Source organism: Mytilus galloprovincialis, chromosome 4 (assembly GCF_965363235.1).
Source record: "Mytilus galloprovincialis chromosome 4, xbMytGall1.hap1.1, whole genome shotgun sequence".
In the NCBI taxonomy this organism is placed as follows: domain Eukaryota; kingdom Metazoa; phylum Mollusca; class Bivalvia; order Mytilida; family Mytilidae; genus Mytilus; species Mytilus galloprovincialis.
Genome location: NC_134841.1, coordinates 71,136,538 through 71,154,503, shown reverse-complemented (window position 1 = coordinate 71,154,503; position 17,966 = coordinate 71,136,538). Strand labels below are relative to the sequence as shown.

General features: G+C 33.6%; 1 long non-coding RNA gene across 1 annotated transcript; it reads right to left on the bottom strand.

The window, feature by feature from the left end:
- Positions 1-767: 767 nt before the first annotated feature.
- LOC143070737 (uncharacterized) lies at positions 768-9,134 on the bottom strand. The gene is made up of 3 exons (XR_012976669.1): positions 9,049-9,134; positions 4,775-4,952; positions 768-1,129 (listed from the first exon to the last, which is right to left on the bottom strand). It is a non-coding gene; the product is annotated as an uncharacterized LOC143070737 (long non-coding RNA).
- Positions 9,135-17,966: the final 8,832 nt, after the last annotated feature.

Sequence of the window (17,966 nt, the reverse complement as noted above, 5' to 3'; positions counted from 1 at the left end):
AAGTTTTTTTTTTCCAAAATACAGCTTAGGTAAGCTAATCATGGGTTAGAAAATCCTTAGTATTTCGAAAATTTCCGTTTTGTAATCAGTTAATTCATAATAACGACAGTGGCATATATGATAATTCATGTCAACATAGTAGTGCGGACTACTGGGCTGATGAAAACTCCGATTTTACAAGCGTCTCCGTATTTTGAAATTTCTCAATTTTTATATTGGTCCCTACTCGGATGTGTATTTTGTTGTATTGTTTTGTGATTAGGAAAGTAAAATGGTATAGATGATTTTTTATCCAAATTTTTTGTAAAAGAAAATCGTTGTAGAAACTATAGCAAGTAATACAAAAAGTATTAAAGATATTGGTGCAACATTTACATATTAATCTTTCTTTTTCTAATTTTTTTTTTTTTTTTTTTTTTGGCTGTACGTTTTTTAATGGTCGTAGCCACCATCAAGTCCTCGTTTCCTCAATGAGAATTAATAACCATAGAATGTGTAGTACCATCAGCAACGCAACGGTGCAAAAACTTAAAAGGATCTCCTTATCCATCCCTGATCACATGGAATTAGTCGATTTGGTCGTGATACTAATTCTCTAGACTGTTGTTTGTCTTATGTTGTTGTTGTTTTGCCTTGTTTTTTTTTTGTGTGTTTTCGTTTTAAAAGTGTTGATGCTCTATTTTGTAATTTCAAACTTTTTTGTTCGGCTTACAATTTTTAAAAGGGAAATATCATAAAGGAAAAACGTCAGGATAAAACAATATAAACAATATACAAATAACTCTTTATACCAGAAATATGAGTTGAGAAATATGCAGCACTTGGTTTAACAGTTTACGTCATAGCTGTATTTTAGCCCAAGTTTCCCTTAAATCTTATGAAATAACAAGGGGATAAGTGTGTATACTCGAGTAAAAACAAGTTAGTTAACATTTCAAAGCAAAATAGTCATAAAGTAAAGTTTAACCAAATGTTGCATTTCAAAATTAAACATCAATCTGACAAAGATTGTCTCCGAGTCTGTGCATCCAATTCTTTGCTTATTTCGCCGGTGCTGGGACTGGTGGAATAACAGTGTCGACCATGTCGCCACTTCCCGGAAGCAACAGGAGAAGCATGAAGAAGAGTTCTGAAACAAACAAATAAAAATAATAGCCAGAATAAATTAAAAGAATGGAATTCAAAACAGTGTGGCTGTGGCCATTGATTGACACATTAAATTCATCCATTGACTGGGACAATTTAGGTGAACGTTTGTATGTAACGACCACTGCTCACTATGTACTGTTTAAAGACACTTAAACTATGGGGCCACCAAAGGTTCTCAACACCTTAATAAAGTAATTCGAAAAATTAATTAGAAATAACACGATGTTTTGATTTATATCAATTATATAAATCAAAACATAAAGTTATTCCTGATTAATTTTTCGAACTATTTTAATATTAAAGGCGTTAAGAACCTTTGGTGACCCCACAGTTTAAATTCTATAATAAGTAAGTAGTGAGCAGTTGTTACAGACACACGTTCACCTAATCTACCCCAGTCAATGGGATAATTTAAGGTTGTCAATCAATGGCCACAGCTACACTGTTTTGAATATGATTCTAAATGCTTTCCTTGAAAGCTTTTCATTACTTTATTTGGCATACGAGTTAGCTTCTGACTAGATGTAATTAGAAGTCAAAATAAGATTAAATTTTAGCACTGTTAATTACTGCCCGAAATCGTAATGGTTTTTTTTTGTAATTGTATGTAAGAATTAGAGTGTTAAATTTATGTATCTAGTATTTGTTTATATACAGTTATCAATCGTATATTTTTTTCAAACTTCTGTCAAGATCCATGTAACGTTATACTGTTATTTCTTCGTGGTTCTTGAATTAGACGCAGATATGGATATAGTTTTTTTAACTTTTTAGGTATACGTTGTTTGTAACTTTTCGATCATAAAACAAAAGCTGTTTGTGAAATTCCAATTCAAACGAAATGTATATTAATCGAAAGTGTGAATAAAAGGAAACCTTAGATCTATATAACAATACGTAGAAATGAATGTACTGCAGGTATGTATACACTACTCATATAGTGAATAGAAATATTCAAAGGGATAAGCACAGCTGTATGCCTTATTAGGTTTGATATTGATACGGTGCATATCGTTATTTAGCATCGATCCGTTTAAGAATATCTAAATTTTCTGTCGTCACAACAAAAGATGAAGGGCAGCTATATTCAGTTAGGTTTCGTCTTTTGTTTTAAAAATTTAAAATTTCGCAAAATTAGTATGTTATGATTAAGTGGATGTAATACCCCAGTCCCACTAGGCCACGATCGCACTACGATCTGTGAAAAGATCGTGTAGATCGCAGTAAGGTCGTATCACGGTCGTGGTGAGGTCTTCAAGATCGTGATGAGCGTGGCTAACTTTGAACATGTTCAAAACAATCGTGGTGCGGTCGTGGCGAAATCAGATCGTAGAAGAAGCGTAGTGAGAGCGCACTAAGATCGTAGTAAGATCGCAAAGGTCGTTGTACCATCGTAGCGAAAGCGTTGCGAAAGCGTGATTCTATTTGGAGAAACTGCGCTACGATCTCATTGCGACGTTATTACGACCTTACTACGACCATCACGTTCTCACTGCGACCAAACTACGCTTCCACTACGACTATACTACGCTATTAACGACCATAGTACGATTCTAGCACGCCCTTGCCGTCCTCATCACGCTCTTCTTACGACCTGACTACGTTCATACTACGATCATCATTCTCATTGTCATTTTCACATTAAATATATTAAATATCTCAAGGTTTTGTTTGTCTGTATGTAATTGGGACTTTTGTTCATTTAATTTGTCTTACGGCTCAACCATGCTTCTCGTTTTCATATAGATTAAACCGTTGATTTCCCCGTTTGTATGGTTTAACACTAGTAATTTTGGAGACCCTTTATAGCTGGCTGTCCGGTGCGAGCCAAGGCTCCGTGTTGAAGGCCGTTCCTTGGCCTATAATGGTTTACTTTTAAAGATAGTTACTTGGCGATGGAGAGTTGTCTCATTGGAACTCATACCACATCTTCCTATATCTATTGACACATCTCTGTCATCTCTGCTATCGTTCACTAAAATATCGTCAATTCAGCTTTATAGACCAGCAGTAGGTTTAATTTACGTCGGATTGGTTGGTCCGACATAACTACTTGATCAAGATTCGTTACTATCAGAGCGCCCTCTGCCTCTACATCAACCCCTACCACCACGCCCACGTGTTCTAGTAGATTTTCGTGGCATTACTATTGTTTTCGAGAAAACGTATTAATCAGAAAATAAGAAATGGAACTGTATTCATATGGAACACGATGTTGACGTTATTGCTGAGAGCGTAGAATAGATCGCGGTATAATCGTGGTAAGAACGTGCTATAATCGCAGAAGAAGCGTGGTAAGATCGTGTTGCAATCGGATAACTCGTGGTACGGTCGTAGTGAGAACGTGATGAGCGTAGACAGATCTTGATAAGCGTAGTGAGGTCGCAGAATAAGCGCTGTGAGAACGTGGCATAATCGTAGCGGGATCGTTGTAGAAGCGTAATGAGGACGTAGTAGCATCGTGAAAGCAACGAAAATTTACATTTTCATGCCGCTCATACCGCGACCTCACCACGATCTTTATTTATTTCAGATCGTGGTGAGCGTGGTGCGATCGTGGTCTAATGGGACTGGGGCTTCAATTAGCAGTTATAAACAAATGAACGGCCTTCAGCAATGAGAAAATCCCATAACATGTACACGTCGGTAAAAGGTATATAAAATTGAGAATGGAAATTGGAAATGTCCAATGAGCAGAAACAGTCACTGTCCTGGGTCTTTAATGCAGGGCTTCAGCGGGGCCCTAAACAAAAATGTGTACTCGTTCAGTATTAATGGAGTCTGTAATCTGTAATTAATTATGTTGTTCAAATAATTTTTTTTCATTTTTGCGAAAATTGCGATTGTTTAATGTTGATAACAGTTACAGGTTTCGATCAACACAGGTCTTAACAGAAGATTCGCTAAATAGTTCATTTTAGTTTCTAATCAATTGCAAGGATAGAAGAAAGAGAGAAAAGAGAACGCTTTTGCTAAAGGCAAAGTAATGGCCCACTTAATACAACACAGCTATGTATATCAAATAAAATTTGGGCAACACGTACGTGTTCACTAACTGAGGTAATGTGTTCCTTCTCCGCCAGTGGTTCCTTTAATGTATTCCGTTTATATTGTAAAATATATAAAAGGGTATTAACGTGTTCCTTGTCAAAACCACTAAAGAGTTAGGTTCGTAATGTTGTACACCAGAGGCGATTGTCGTCGTTATAACACTTATAAGAAACTAAGGTTTCAACCCCCTCAGGCAAAGTTGACTTTAGATGAATATGGCTATCAATTTTAGGTATTTTTGTCATATAGCTCTTCAACGGTTTCGGTTCTTATACATTCTCGGATTTCAAATGTTTGGCTTTGAGCGTTTCTGATGCGCGTTCCTGATGAAGGTTAATCCAGAAAAGCGATTCGGACGCATTGAAATTATTAAACGTGTTGTCAATTTTTTTAATAACAGTGTCATTCGAAAAAAAAACCAGTTAGGCAAAATGAAATACAAAGTTGAAGATCATTAAAAAAAATCCCCAAAATGTGCCAAATAAGGCTAAGACAACGCTAGTATATGCAATGGTCTATAAAAAAAAATAGACGGTAAATTACCAATATTCATAATGAGTTATAATACTAGTACCGTATTGTGGACCCTTCCGCAGAAAATAGCACTCATTAATAGGTAAGTAAGCGTCTGTATAATATGGAAGTATTGGATAATCGAAACAATAAGTCTTCAGTCGTTGGTCACCCGGTCTCACAAATACACATATCAGTAGTATTGCTAAAATCCTCATTTCTAAAACCAGACTGACATTCTGGAATTATAAAAAGATAAATAAAACTAGTTGTTATAAGTGAGATAATGTGCACTGAATTAACGGCCGTATTACTTTTTTATAAGGATATATATATAGCTTGATTCAGAAACTTGTATTGTGTTTTTATAACTTTTGATTCTACAATGCATCTTCAATAACTAAAGGTAGTTGCTTTCCACGGATTGACATACATATTTGGTTATAACAGTTATTTCGATGTACTTCGGTTGACAAGTTTGAATTTATCGAGATAAGTGTTTATCCCTGGGGATAAATATACATTCATCAGTATTATTCCATGAGTAAACGTGTTATAAATGTCCCATCTCTTTCACGTGTTAGGTGTTGGTAACCTTCATGTTTGTACATTGTAAAATGGCCTTTCGATTTTCCTTTCCCAATTTTGCAAACAACGAGATTTTTACAAATTAAATGTTTGAAATAACTTTATTCATAAGAATGTCTGGGTCCATGAGTAGGTTAATATATGTCTTGTTCATATAACCGATAGTATCGTTAGTATTCTCCTTGTATAGTCTTATTTCCCGCTGATAATTCCAAAATTTGTTAAAGTACACAGTACAATAGTCAATTTTTCCTTGTACCTGTAGTTGGAATGTTCATGAAACCAAATGGCTATTTAGATATGAAAGAGATGCAAGATACGGGGCGCCGAACACATGGGACTCTTGTGATTTTGTACTCGAAATTCAATTTTGTACGGACAAAAGTGAGTTTTGTTCAACAAAAATCAGTTCAGTTTAACAAAATTTGTAGCATACTACAAATTGAAAATTTTGTCATACAAAATTATCTTTCAGTGGACAAAAGTTACTTTTGTCATGACAAAATTCATTTTTGTAACACAGACTTTACTTTTGTTACCTAATTTGAAAATTGGGCGACAAAAGTCAATTTTGTATGCAAATTTGTTTAGTTTGGATTCTGTGAACTAATTTACATACAAAATCGACTATTGTAACACAAAAATGACTATTGTGAGACAAAATTGACTTTTGTGAGACAAAATTGACATTTGTGAGACAAAATTGACTTTTGTGAGACAAAATTGACTTTTGTGAGACAAAACTCAATTTTGTGAGACAAAATTCAATTTTGTCAATTTTGTCTCACAAAAGTCAATTTTGTCTCACAAATGTCAATTTTGTCTCACAAAAGTCAATTTTGTCTCACAAAAGTCAATTTTGTCTCACACAATTGACTTTTGTGTTTTAATTTCCATATCAGGTAACAAAAGTCAATTTTGTATGCAAATAAGTTTATCTTTGCATACCTTTGTGACAAAATTGACTTATGTCATGTCTACAAAAATGAATTTTGTCATCACAAAATTGGAGTTTTCATAAAACAAGTCTGTATCACATAGTTTTGTAAGACAAAAATTATTTTGTTATGACAGAATTGAATTTTGTACAAAACCACAAAAGTCCCATTCGGCGCCCCGTACAAGAGTACTAGTATATTAAAGAGATAAGAGTGCCATACGTTTTTGTAATTGTCATCTAATTGATGAAATTTTATTTGTACAGAAGTAAAATCGTTTTAAACTAAAGTTTTAGAAATTTGAAAGACTTTGAGTCTGATTTTAAATAGAAAAACGTCTCATTGTAATACTAGTATTTTAAATAGCTCTAGCCGCAATATAGCGACAAAAAATATACAAAACGATCATAGGATGAAGGGAATTCTTATACATTTTCAACTTATGTTTCACTACATGTTTTTTTCTTGTGTCTCACAAAATGTACTGTGTTATTTATATAAAATATATAGAATTCACAACATATATGTGTTCATGCACTAGCAAGACAAGACAAGACAAGACAAGACAAGACAAGACAAGACAAGACAAGACAAATACTTTATTAAAGTCTCACCACTTGTTACATATAAACTATACAGCTTTTTAAAACAGATTTTAGCAGCAATATCAAGTTATTAAGAATCGTTGAAGAATTAGTACGATTAAAGAATAGTAAAATTTCGAATTTGGTTTTCATAATGCTCTTCAGTTGTTTCGGTTCTTATATACATTCTTGGCTTTCAAATATCGGCTTTGAGCGTTCCTGATGAAGGTGAATAAAAGTGAAATTCATAAACGTATTATTTTTTCAATTCTTTTTTTTAACAATGTCGGAGGAAAGTCTTTATTGATTCTATCTCCTCACTGATTAAAAATGCGAACATCGTTCCACCTCGTCCCAAAGGCTGTCCCTATGATCATCACAAAGTTGAAAGCAACACTTCATAAACTTCAGGTGTTGAGGCGTTTATCATGATTTGCCGTTTCAGCGTTTTAGATGGTTGAGGTGTGATCAATTGTTCTTACCATAAACATGTGCGGTTTTTTTTAAACCCATTCCTTCTAAATCCTTAAAGCATACTGTACGTCAGGTACATGCATGTATATATGTTATTTAGGATCGAAGATTTAGAAATTTAATTTTAGGAAATATTAACTACCTTTCAATCAATTGACTGATTTCCCAAACTTCTTTTTAGCTCACCTGGCCCGAAGGGCCAAGTGAGCTTTTCCCATCACTTGGCGTCCGTCGTCCGTCGTCCGTCGTCTGTCGTCCGTCGTCCGTCGTCTGTCGTCCGTCGTCTGTCGTCCGTCGTCCGTCGTTAACTTTTACAAAAATCTTCTCCTCTGAAACTACTGGGCCAAATTTAAACCAAACTTGGCCACAATCGTCATTGGGGTATCTAGTTTAAAAAATGTGTCCGGTGACCCGGCCAACCAACCAAGATGGCCGCCATGGCTAAAAATAAAACATAGGGGTAAAATGCAGTTTTTGGCTGATAACTCAAAAACCAAAGCATTTAGAGCAAATCTGACAGGGTTAAATTGTTTATCAGGTCAAGATCTATCTGCCCTGAAATTTTCAGATGAATCGGACAACCCGTTCTTGGGTTGCTGCCCCTGAATTGGTAATTTTAAGGAAATTTTGCTGTTTTTGGTTATTATCTTGAATATTATTATAGAAAGAGATAAACTGTAAACAGCAATAATGTTCAGCAAAGTAAGATTTATAAATAAGTCAACATGACTGAAATGGTCAGTTGACCCCTTTAGGAGTTATTGCCCTTTATAGTCAATTTTTAACCATTTTTCGTAAATCTTAGTAATCTTTTACAAAAATCTTCTTCTCTGAAACTACTGGGCCATATTAATCCAAACTTGGCCACAATCATCTTTGGGATATTTAGTTTAAAAAATGTGTCCGGTGACCCGGCCATTTAACCAAGATGGCCGCCATGGCTAAAAATAGAACATAGGGGTAAAATGCAGTTTTTGGCTAATAACTCAAAAACCAAAGCATTTAGAGCAAATCTGACAAAATTGTTTATCAGGTCAAGATCTATCTACCCTGAAATTTTCAAATGAATCGGACAACCCATTGTTGGGTTGCTGCCCCTGAATTGGTAATTTTAAGGAAATTGTGCTGTTTTCGGTTATTATCTTGAATATTATTATAGATAGAGATAAACTGTAAACAGCAATAATGTTCAGCAAAGTAAGATTTACAAATAAGTCAACATGACTGAAATGGTCAATTGACCCCCTAAAGATTTATTGTCCTTTATAGTCAATTTTTAACAATTTTCATAAAATTTGTAAATTTTTACTAACATTTTCAACTGAAACTACTGGGCCAAGTTCATTATAGATAGAGATAATTGTAAGCAGCAAGAATGTTCAGTAAAGTAAGATTTACAAACACATCACCATCACCAAAACACAATTTTGTCATGAATCCATCTGCTTCCTTTGTTTAATATTCACATAGACCAAGGTGAGCGACACAGGCTCTTTAGAGCCTCTAGTTTTTTCTTTTTCCTACGTGGAATTAGAAAAATAAGAATGTATTTTGTTATCTTAATTTAAGCGTTGATATACATTATTCATATTTTTAATCAAATAGGTGGATTTGCGCATATTGTTTAGAGTCTGGTTTTCCTTAACATCTTCAATCAACCAATTGTAAAATGAAAAACCCATCAGATGCGTCTTAATTTTTTTTTACTCTACTGTTGTAATAAAATCAAATTCAAAATCAGAATTACTTACGGTATCTTAACAGCCGGTCGTTTGATGCTCGTTTAGATGTGATTGGTCCGAACTGACAAATTTGACCATATTATTCTTAAGGGTAAATATGTAAGTCAATACACATTATGTGAACGGACATGGACTCTTATGTCTAAGGTCACATCTACAAAAACTCTTTAGGGGATTTATGTACTATCATTCATTCTTGAATAGGAATTATTCCACTACTTGCAAAAAAATGTAATATATAGTCAAAGGTTCCTGAGAGATATAGTTTATGTATGAGAAGATTTTTAACAATTAAAAAAGGGGATATCGGGAGAGATCCGTTTGCGCCAAAAATGCGTCCTTTTGCGCCACAACTTTTTTTAAAATTACATGGTCTCATTTGCTCCAAAAATAAAACATACGATTGCGCCAATTAGAAGAAAAATTACTTCCCTACTACTTTATTCGGACTTGGAACCGGCAGTTTACTGAAACATATCTTATTATTACTGCTGCTGCAGGGGTACTTTTCAATTTAATGTATGAAGTAGCTTGTAACTTCACTTCATTGTCCAAAAACACAATCATTGAAGGTTGAAATGCATAAAACAGTTTATAATAATTCCTAATAATAATAAAGCCCATACGCATGGTGGGAACAACGCAGTGTGTCAGTGTATATAAAGTGCGAATCCAGCTAGTTCATTTTTACTGTTATATGCGGGTATGTCTATTGTAGAATAAAGGATCATGGGAAAACTGTATTTGTTTACGTTTTGAAAATATCAAGTTAAAGGATTTTAAGTTAAGTTTTAACATATTTTCATTGTGATATGTCTTTATAATATACAAACATAGCATTAAACTTCAAATAAGTGTTATAAAAGCATCATAATATAGCATATCGATTATTGAAAGCGATCCATTTTAACTATAGATGCGATGAATTATCACTGTTAGTGCAGTCATTATTAATGTAGAATTTTCAAAGATACGAGGAATTTTTATTGTAGAATTATGTGATAAATGCACTTGCAACAAATGAAAAAAACTTAGTTGATGACTTTAGGATTTATGATACATGTATTTTCCAATTGAAATACAAACTCCTCATTCATTCTTCATCAAATATATAGCTTTTCAAACTTGTAACAAAAGCGATTCTCAAAATGTCATATTGTATTCTTCAGATTACGTTTCTCCTTGATTTTAACTTATATAGTGAATCACTGGAGCGTGACAGCAGCGGCTCCTCTTAAGCAGTCAGTGGGCCCCTACTTATGAAAAATTCTAGATCCGCGAATGGATACTACCACAGAGGTAAAACCATGCACATTTGGGTTATTGTACACGAAATGCATGCTACAATTCATTTTTGTTGATTTTAGACCCTTTGGAACTCTATGTGGGCTATTTCAGCAACTAGGCAAAAAATCCCCAAACTTGATACATGGTCAGATTCAGCATGTCAACGAATTCCAAATATCTATATTAAAGGACTTTTGTCTATAAATTTGGACCCCACAAAATTGAAAAAGGGACCAAAAATATGAAAAAATGCATGCATCGGATACTTTTGTTATTGAAGGCATGACTGTAGCAATAGGATGAATATACAAAAATATCTTTTTCTGGGGTCTCATTGGGGGGTTCTGATCCCAGATCCCGCTTACTGTTTTGGCAGATTCCCGTATTCCGCTTATTGTTTTGTCAGATTCCCGTATCCCGCTTATACTATGCAGTTCTAATTTTTTGTAATTATCCGTGTCCCGCTAGACTTCATTTCCCGTTTTTCTCTACACAATCATTTGACTTTCACCTGTCACGCTTGCAAAAAATCGGCAATCCGGCGTGACGCTTATACCCAAATGCGACCCACTATTTTACTCTATTTTGACTCATATAAAGCCCATTATAAATATATTAAAAAAGTAGCGTAGATTTTTTCATCCCTTTTTATCCCGTCTCGTTTCGTTTTTGAGCCATATAGATGTCGTATGTGACAATGAGACAACTCTCCATCCGAGTCACGATTTATAAAAGTAGACCATTATACGTCAAAATACGGTCTTCAACATGGAGTCTTGGCTCACACCGAACAGCAAGTTATAAAGGGCTCCAGTGTAAAACCTTTTAAACGGGAAAACAAAGGAGCAATCTATATCAAGATGTACGTAATTAGTGGTGAAGTGTCATGGAAATTGATAAAAAAAATAAGGATAAAGATCTCTATACGCTTTATAAGAAACTAAATGGAATACATTTGAAATAAATGTTATTTCTATTGAATTTAGTAGAGTGTTTTAAAACCAAACTTTTATCCGTATGTTAAATTTTATCAAATCTTTCTCTTACTTTATCTATTATTTGAGCAAGTCGGCTAAATTAAGGCTTTACAGCTAATTTCCTAATGCATGTAAAGCAAAACTTTGGTTGGCTTGCTTGCTTTGTTTGTATAATTGTTTATACAAACTTTGTAAATAAGATTGACATTTTTAAACAATATGAATAGGCATAGTTTAACCTGTATTTTTAATATTTGAATTAAATTGGGTGTTATCATAATGATTATCTAATAAAAAAAGCAAGCAAATCAACTAAAGTCTTGCTCTACATGCTTAAAGAAATGAGCTGTAATAGATAAAAAAAATAATAATTATACAGTGAAAATGCACCGCATATACAATACTAATGATTCGCTCCACAGTTCAAATGAAAGAATAGTATCATTATTCGACAGTAAACATGACTAGCATTACGAAATCATCATAGTGGAATTTAGTTAAATATGAAGACACTGAATGACAAAACATATTCTACGTTATACAACTTTAATAATTGTATTAAAATGAATATTTTTTTACTGCAACAACATCTCACCTGTTAGTTATAAAGCACCTGCACGATCTGTTCGTGAAATGTCCTAAAAATTAACCTATTTTGGTATATATTTCACAGTTGGATGGCTTTAGGCGCGATAAATCCCGCTCGCATCTCTTACTTTATTTTATTAGTATTATGTATTTCTGAACATATATATTTTAAGGCGAAGTGTACGTAATTGCACGCCTCTAGCGGAATACGGGATTAAAAACGTTCGTCGTTAGTTACGCAAGTTATCTCCCTTACTCCAAGAAAGGACACACGAAAGAGAAACTACTTTCTGCGGTCTATAATGAATCCAACAAGCACGCATTCTATACGTTGTTCTGTGTGCAGCCTGACTTAAAAACACTGTTTTTTTTGTTTGTTTTAGAAGCGTAGGAGAAGGCATTTCGTGTTTATGATATCAACAGAAAGGAAAAACGCCTCACAACAAAATTATCAACAAATAAACATGTAACAATTTTTTTCTATTGATATCAAATTAATGAAAATGAAACATGGATTGACCCAACAATATCGTTTTAAAAAACCGTAGTCTTGAACGAAAAACAGTGCTCAACGTAAAGTTTTATAATAGGTTACAAATAATTAATGAAAGACGTGTGAATTTAATTGTTTAATTAAAAAGACGTTGAAATTTTCGAGGCCCCTCATGGGGGGGTCCTAGTAATCACATAATCACCATTTTTTTGCCAATATAATGACATAATCATTAAATATTTGCTTATCTTTAGTAATCAAATAATCATAAACTAAAAATACAGTCCTAGGTAATCAAATAATCATGAAATATTTGGCTTAATAATCAAATAATCATTAAAAAAACGGCCAAGTAATCACATAATCAAAAACCCCATGAGGGCCCTCATTTTCGTATTTTGTGCAATTGAAAATCTAAGGACATGATTTATATTCATATAAGAAATCAGACGATACCAAGAGAATAATTTGACCACTAGTCAAAACTTACCAGTCGGAAGAACAAAGACGGAAACCAAACAAAAAATAAACAAATTATGCCCCAAAAATTACTCAGTAATTTAAAAATTGTCTCACTCTAACATTTATCTTAAAATAAGTAAAAATTATGTCATTCAACTCCCAGTTTTCAACCTTTTTCTACATGTGCAGAAAATAAACAGGTGTCTTCTATTCCGTCCGCAATTTATGGGAAAACTAAATCTAAATTTAGAACCATATTGAAATTGAAAGTAAACATGTAAGATAAAATATAACATGTCATTTCTTCTTTTACAAATTCCAATTTCGAAGAGATATATAGCGAAATCTGTTTTCTTTTATTGTGCCTGTGTGCATCATTCAAAATTAGAGAATGTAATTTTGAAGTATCAAGTCTCAATTCAAGATTATGAATGAATAGAATATAGTATTACGGAAAGGGGGGAGGGTGTAGGACCTTTATCGGAACTCCGGGATCGGGTGTTTTTAAGCTCGGGATTTCGGGATTGACCCTTTCGGGATCCGGGAATCATATTTCGGGATTTAATTTTTTTTTAATTCGGAACGTCGCCGGATTTCCTGTTTTTAGGCCCGGGATTTTGGGATCTGGATCCCTCTTCCCTCCCCCTTTTTTATGGTTAAAGAAAAGAGGTCAGGGAAGTTTTGTGATACTTGTAACTGCAATTTCGTGGAATGAGAGGTGAAATGTGTTCAGACTATTACATTTCGATTTTTTTTTTAAATTTAACCAAAGTTTACTGCAAGGGGTGTTTAACGACCTCGATGATTATCCATGAGGATCTCGCACTCGGTCAGCTCTAAGTTTTCACCTACATGTAGTTCATGTTCATACAAGAATTGAGAAGCCTGTGGTTTACTAGTCTTATAATATGAGACTTTGCAGTTCATATAATTTACATTCAACGTTTTTTATCGAATATTTCAAGGCTTTTTGACTATCAATGTTGAACCCCCACCTCTTCCAATTGATTGGATAAAATGAATGGATTGCCGCCCTATTTCAAACTGAAGTCCTATAAACTGACTGGTATTCGAATTTGTTAAAAGAAAAAAAAATTGTATCTCTATTGATTCAATACCGTAATGCCGAAAAACAATCATTTGTTTCCGCGAATTCCGAACAGCTAGAAATATATTCCCGAGTTTCAATTCGAGTAACTCGAATAATTCAAGCCATTTCCGATTTTCTCCCACACGAGAAATGTAGCATTCGTACATCAGCTGAATAATACGACTGAATTATTCGGGTTACAATTTGTGTAAATCCCGAATGCACATAAAAGTAAAGGTCCAGCCCGACTTTCGGAAATGGACTGTTGTAGATTTCAGATTGATTTCCAGAAATAAAAATCATACAAAAATGTTTCACGCAAATATTCGTCTTCAGACGTGTAAAGTTATACAACGGTTACTAGCCGGTCTGGATTGTGATAAAAAGAAGCGCATGCAATGCATAAAATATATAATGTCGTGGCTCAGGGATGTGTTGAATTATAGAGATGCTTATGCGGCATAAAGATAAGATGAATTTACCCAAATGTACTAAGAATTACCACACAACTTAAATTTACTTAAATATTCATTTTGATTTGTTATCCTGTGCCAGACAGATGGCTGATATTTTGAGAATGCAAGTTTTATGGGAACAAAGATTTTGAAAACACTTCGCAGTGCTTAGATTTTAACAAAAAATAAGACACCAAGGTCGAAAATAGTTCTAGTTCATGATGAAGAAAATGTCAACCGTTTTCTAGCTTGGCGATCTCCGCATGCACCCGAATATAATAGACAAATACAATACAATAGTACACAAAACGTAACATAAAGAACTAAAGACCGAGCAACACGAACTCCAACAAAACGGTATATATTTCATACAAGTATAGGACTATATGAAGCGACGTCAATAACGTTGTCGTTGTTTTTTGGTTTTTTTTAAACTCAAGATTCAACTTTAACAGGGTATAGCTTGAAAAGTAGCACGGTTGCTAAGGACTTTCTTTGCACCAATCGATTCCTCAGACATTTTAGAATGGTCTCATAAATTTAAAAAAAAATCGATTGTCTAATATAATAGAAAATCTTGGAAATGTAACAATTCCTGCCGAATTTCACGATTTTCCCTATATATCCTTTGTAATTTTGGTGTATGATGCTGTTAACTTCAAAAGCTCGTATCTCAAAAACGAAAACGGTTACCCCCTTTTTTTATTTTATTTTCCGATTTATTTTTACAAGCAGAATATACATGTAAAATTAAAAAAAAATCCATTGTGTAGTTTAATTACGTACACTTCGCCTTAACTATTTTTCTTCATTTTCTTCAAAAATTAAAAAAAGTTCGTCTGTTTATTTATCATTCTACATTAGACATTTATGGCATATACAGTAAAAATGATATTTTAGGATCCGCACTTTACATACACTGGTGTGTCATTAACAAATGTGGCTAAAACATAATCAGCAACAGCTTCTATTTTCTTCTCTATTGGCATATCTTTATTAATTATTGAGCAAAGCAATAAGTTTTAAATTCACTTTTAATCTCTCTCTTTACATTGACTGTCTAATGCATTTTAAGTCATTTTTCTCCAGATGCTTATATCTTTATGGTGAAATATCTCCGAACATATGATACTGTTTAAGCCACAAATAAGAATACATATATATTAATCATGCACTAATATTTATGGAAGATATATGTTTACAGGTAAATTGTCGCAAATCAGTTGCGAATATTGGCGCAATTGATACATTTGGATAACAATATTTCGCGCAAATGATTTCCCTGAAAAAACAGCAATTGGCGCAAAAGGACTGCTGCCGAAAAAAGTATCTAAATTTGTATATGTTCCAGACCATATGAGTATTTGGATCGTACGCGTACGACAGGACCGTATGCGTATACTCGTACGGTCCGACCATACGCGTGCAGTCGGACCGTACGGCCTAGTACGAGGTGTATTATAAATGTATTTGGATCAGTATGGGTTAATTTTAGGCGAACAAATCTTTTATTGACTTTTACAAATTAATGTTATTACAATTAGATGAATAAAGGGAAAAAGTGAACATTAATTTTAATCAATTGAAATTAAGTACGTATTTATATAATTGTCTATATGGTTCATTCAACCTATGCCAACATTATGATTTTTAGATATGAAAAATGCGCGGAACCATGAACATTTAGTATTGAATCCGGTTTCTTACCTGGAAGAAGAAGAAGAAGAAGAAGAAGAAGAAGAAGAAGAAGAAGAAGAAGAAGAAGAAGAAGAAGAAGAAGAAGAAGAAGAAGAAGAAGAAGAAGAAGAAGAAGAAGAAGAAGAAGAAGAAGAAGAAGAAGAAGAAGAAGAAGAAGAAGAAGAAGAAGAAGAAGAAGAAGAAGAAGAAGAAGAAGAAATTGTGTGAAAAAAAGTGAAAAAATGTTGGCATAGGTTGAATAATTTGTTACAGATAATGTGTTATAAAAACATAATTAATCCAATTTTGGCACACTTACGGCCCAGGGTGACATTCCTGCCACAAGGAACTTCAAATGCTTAATTATGCAAAATCTGTATGACAGTTTGTACAAACATGAATCTTTACCAATAAAACCTTCAACCCCACATAACAATCGGGGAAGATCATATCAATTATTAGAGTAACCAAGAACTCCACCTTTTCAAATCTTTGCATTTGTTTTCGACAAGTTTTTATTATTTTTTTTATTTTTTTACTCATTTATTTTCCATAGATTTTTTTTATATAATTTCTGTCCATAATATTTGTGAGTGTTAGTTTTAAAGTCCCTATAAATATTCTCAAACAAAATCTTCCAACATTATGATTACTTCCAATAACTTCAATTTCAATGAGTGAAAGTTAATTCCGTGTAATTTGCTAAATACAAGAGATTAACAGAATAAAATAACCTGTCTTTTTTAAATTATTAAAATAATAAGTTTTTTTATTTAATTTACATTTAACTTTTAAAATTGGTTCGAGATTTCATTTATCTTGATCTGTAATATATACATTCGAATCTAAAAAAGTAAACTTGACCATCTTCTTAAAATATAGGTCGAGGTAACCCATATTTTCATGGACTTTCTCCACCATCCAAAATGTGCGCCTTGATAAAATGTCATCCCTCTTTGACTCGCTGTTTGTTTCGATCTAGACCTGAACCCAAAATTTAACAAATAACGAAACGTTACATTCACGCTCAAATTCCGCTTGGCAAGGGATATAAAAATAAACCACGTGGACAAAAATTAATTGACTTGGTCTGGGAAGAGTTAAACTTTCATTATATATAAAAAAAAATGTTTTATAGGAGCATCAACTCAAACCAGATGATTATCAGAAGTTATAAACTATGATGCTTTTATATATTATCGCTATTTTACGAAATTTTCCTTTGATCTTGCTGACTGATAATTTCTTTTCTCAGTGGAGTCGAGTGATATAAAAAAAATATTGCTAGAAGCTAAGGGGGCCCGTGGCGTCGTCAATGAAATTGACATGAAAGTGACAACGTGGTCATAGGTAAAATACCGGTCAACAGATTATCATTGGTCATCTCAACTCGATTGCTTTTCTCAGTTTGGCTGTACCGGCTCATGCGAGAAAATCAATCTCTCTGAGATGATCAACGCTATGGATAATCTACAATTATAAAAATATATTTTTGGCTATTGCTCATATCAAGTTAGAAAACAAACTGCTCTTCCTGCTTAAACAGCTTGCAAAAGATGACAACAGTTGATGCAAAATTATGATGAACCGTGACCTGTAATGAAATGCTTTAAACTGCAGCTTTTCAAATCCTGTAAACATGCATAAATGCATAACTCTTAAAATCGATACCAAATATTGGCTTTTACATGACATACGTTTTATATTGTAGGACTCTAAAGTGCGATGTGGACGTTAAAGTACGATGGTCACGCTAAAGTGCGATGGTCCGCGAAAGTTTAGACGTAAGAAACGTTGTTGGGTTATGACGTTAACAGTCGTTTATACAAATCAAAAATGTACAAGCTAGAATATATAGTACAACTTATAAACCAAGCAGCCATGCAGAAACCAAGTGT